The sequence below is a fragment of the Diadema antillarum genome, unplaced genomic scaffold (assembly GCF_040938485.1).
Source record: "Diadema antillarum isolate AM-2024a unplaced genomic scaffold, OU_Dant_1.0 seq00001058_RagTag, whole genome shotgun sequence".
NCBI lineage: Eukaryota > Metazoa > Echinodermata > Echinoidea > Diadematoida > Diadematidae > Diadema > Diadema antillarum.
This window is the reverse complement of record NW_027271886.1, coordinates 607714-610889: the sequence shown is the minus strand read 5'-3', so window position 1 is coordinate 610889 and position 3176 is coordinate 607714. Positions and strand designations below refer to the sequence as shown.

At 40.3% G+C, this 3176-nt stretch overlaps 1 long non-coding RNA gene across 1 annotated transcript; it reads right to left on the bottom strand.

Annotated features, from left to right (window-relative positions):
- Window positions 1–543: 543 nt before the first annotated feature.
- On the bottom strand, window positions 544–2505 carry LOC139743219 (uncharacterized). The gene is made up of 3 exons (XR_011711745.1): window positions 2372–2505; window positions 1430–1505; window positions 544–638 (listed from the first exon to the last, which is right to left on the bottom strand). It is a non-coding gene; the product is annotated as an uncharacterized lncRNA (long non-coding RNA).
- Window positions 2506–3176: the final 671 nt, after the last annotated feature.

Here is a 3176-nt window from a genome sequence, read left to right as displayed (position 1 = left end):
CAGTCCTGTCGAATTTGGCCAATGACCCAAACTATCCCTCCATCATCCCTTCCCTCTTTCAATGCCATCCCAGTAACTACTGGTAATTTCACAAAGACGGGGGAGATCCTCAAGCAATTTCATAAAGGAGCTTCCTAATAGCCATGTACAGTCAACCTTGCTTAAGTTGACCTCGCATAAGTCAACAATCGTCTATTAAAAGTCAAAGGTCTTTTCAAGTCGTCTTCTCTTTATATTCTATTGATTTTAATCCCCATAAGTCGAATTTTCTCTAAGTAGAAGCTATTTCTCCAGTCCAAATAGATCTGACTTCAGCAAGGTTGACTGTGTTATATACCAAGGCTCTGTTTATTTATAAAGAGTTAAATTTGATTATATATAGTTGATTTCAACTGTAAGTCTATGGCAGCATGTGTGGTAAGGAAATTTAAAATCGAGTTTATCTTCTGATAAAGCGGGGCCCAGGAGTCTTCATGTAAGGTTATTATGACGACTTCATGATACAATGAGCCTTCTTCGGTCAAACCCATCTGCAATGCTGTACCTCTGAATATGTGGATCCTTGCTCCTAATGCTGTCCCCTTCAGTCACTGATGTGAGAAGACACTCTCTACTCGAGACAAAGTCGAAAGGGGTACCTGCAACAGCATACAAACGAATACAAGCAAGGTTTGATGAGACAAGACTTGCTCATACAGAATAACAAATGAACACAGACACTCAAACACACACAGACACAAAAGACAGTTGCAGTGGTTAACTAAAGCAAGGATATAAAAGTGGCCTTTAAAAGCATTCAATCTCTCCCTATGGGCAATTGCAAACAAATTTAACTACAGTTTAAAAAAAAAAAAATCCCTTAGGAGATGAGAGTACAGATGCTCTTTTAAATTCATAAATGTCTCTTTCAGATAAGAGAAGCTCGGCCTAGGTGCTGCAGATGTGCCTCAGGTGAGTAAGGATATCTCCAACAAACATGTTCGTCAGCTCCGTCTTGAAACTAGTAAGGTTCATCATCACTGGCACATATAGCTGCTTTTGACACAGCACACTTAGCACATGCAGTAAAGGTAAGTGAGCAATACGCCAGGTTAATCTAACCACGCTAAGGCTCCTCATTTTCCAATCATGTCTCAGCTCTTGCATTTCACACAAAGACTTCACACGGAAGTATACCTACACTTTATACATTCCCCTTCACTTCTAATATGACATTTGCTGTAACTATGATCTTTCTCTCTCGACAGAAGGCATGTCCAGCCAAAAAGAAGAAAATGCAAAAGACATTTTTTTTAAATTCATTTATGTTGCAGAAGCATTTCTCCCACTTCGCAAACTAAAAATCACATGGCAAAATATCAGCCCACAATTCACGATTTAAGGCTTTTTAGGGGTACTTTGATCTTACTCATTGCAATTTTGACCTTACCAAAATATGCTCCCCAAGCAGGAGATGAGCAGGTGGTGTGATCTTTCTGCACCTCTCATCCGCACTATCCAGCATCCTGGGAAAGGTCAAGAAGCATAACATTTGAGAAAAAAAGTTACAAGGAGAAAAGCGATATTGGTAGGGCATTTGGGGGGGGGGGGGATGCGAGAGATATTTACACCATAAGCTGGATTAACACATTGGTTTTTAGTGGAACTGCTGCTATCACACAAATATGGAAAATTGCAAATTTGTCCACATCCATAATCCAATATGTGAATATTAATGATACTTCTATACGGTTTGGCCTGATTTCTCTCTATTCATCACAGTCAAACTGAACATGGAACAGCATTGCACTTGAAAGTCATTCAATGACTGTGCCAGACAAACTGGTGACTTCAATATCTCCTTATAAATAGCTACTTCTTCAACCATGCTCAATAATCCAGATCCTGCACTGCTCAAAGCTCTTTTTCTATGGAAACACCTAAATAAAACACAAGAAATACTCGTTTGTCAAATGTTTAGCATGTGACTGCCTCACAACCAATACATCCAATAATAATAACTAATACCACCACCATTAACAACCAATAAACAAGCTTTAAAATCTAATTTCACTGCATGCAAGTCTCAGTGGTGTCCTAGTGTCGCCATTTTGCAGTCATGCTGTAAAGGGCAAACAAAACAGCTGAAGACTGCATCGGACAAAAAGGCTAACGTCTTGTGACTACATCATTGACTTGCGCAGCATTCACCATCAGACAAACAGGTTTCCACTATCAACACAGCTTGGCTTAGATTAATGAAGACCTTGTACATCTAGTGCTGTAACTCCAACTACTTTCAAGATGCCCTTGGTTATCTCTGCCCTATTTCAGTGCCCTCAGTTAAATGGGAATCACAATCAAATTGAATTGACTTGCAGCTGTCTCTTACCAGGCCGCTAAGGAAGGAATGAATGCTTGTACGTAAGCAAGCAAACACAGACCAGCAGCTTGCAGCTTCCCCTCCGGGAACTGAGCAGTGACGATCCAAAGTGCCTGGCCATGGGTCACAACTGCAGCAGACGATGGATTTGAACCAGGGACCTCGTGACTGACACTCCATGATCTCACTGACCGAGTCGGAACAGTTCCTCATAACACAATGGAGCATGATGCCAGGGGTTTATCCCTCTCCTTTCATGTCCAAGAAGACTGAATAGTCTTTCTAATGATGGCCTTGAGGTGAAAAGAAATAGATATAAGATCACTTGGCAAAATGTCTACTCATTCCTAATAATTGAATCATTTGTTCATGAATCCTCCCGGGTGGCCAATTGGAACATACTCCACTTTCGTGAGTACACTGTACCAGGAATTACATTGAAGAACACTACGTGCCCTACCACCATATGCATGCAAGCTAACAAAAAACACCTTCCCAACAGATAATTTTCATTTGCCCTATTAATACAAAAGGCATGGGTGTGTATGAGGCATTACTATGTTGCAAATAATACATAACTCTAACAGATCTTTAAAAAAAAGTATGCTGGTTTTATTTCTTGGCATTTGTTCAACTTTCTACTTCAGCTTCCCCATACAACAAGGCACAGCATCAATGTGAAAATCACTGCCATTTAACAAAAGGCAGGCCAGCCAAGACTAAAGATAGCATATTGTATGGATGTCAAAACCAGCGAGTGCATCATGAGCCTCAGAAACATTCAATAAGCAGTCATGATAGTGGTACATTTGAG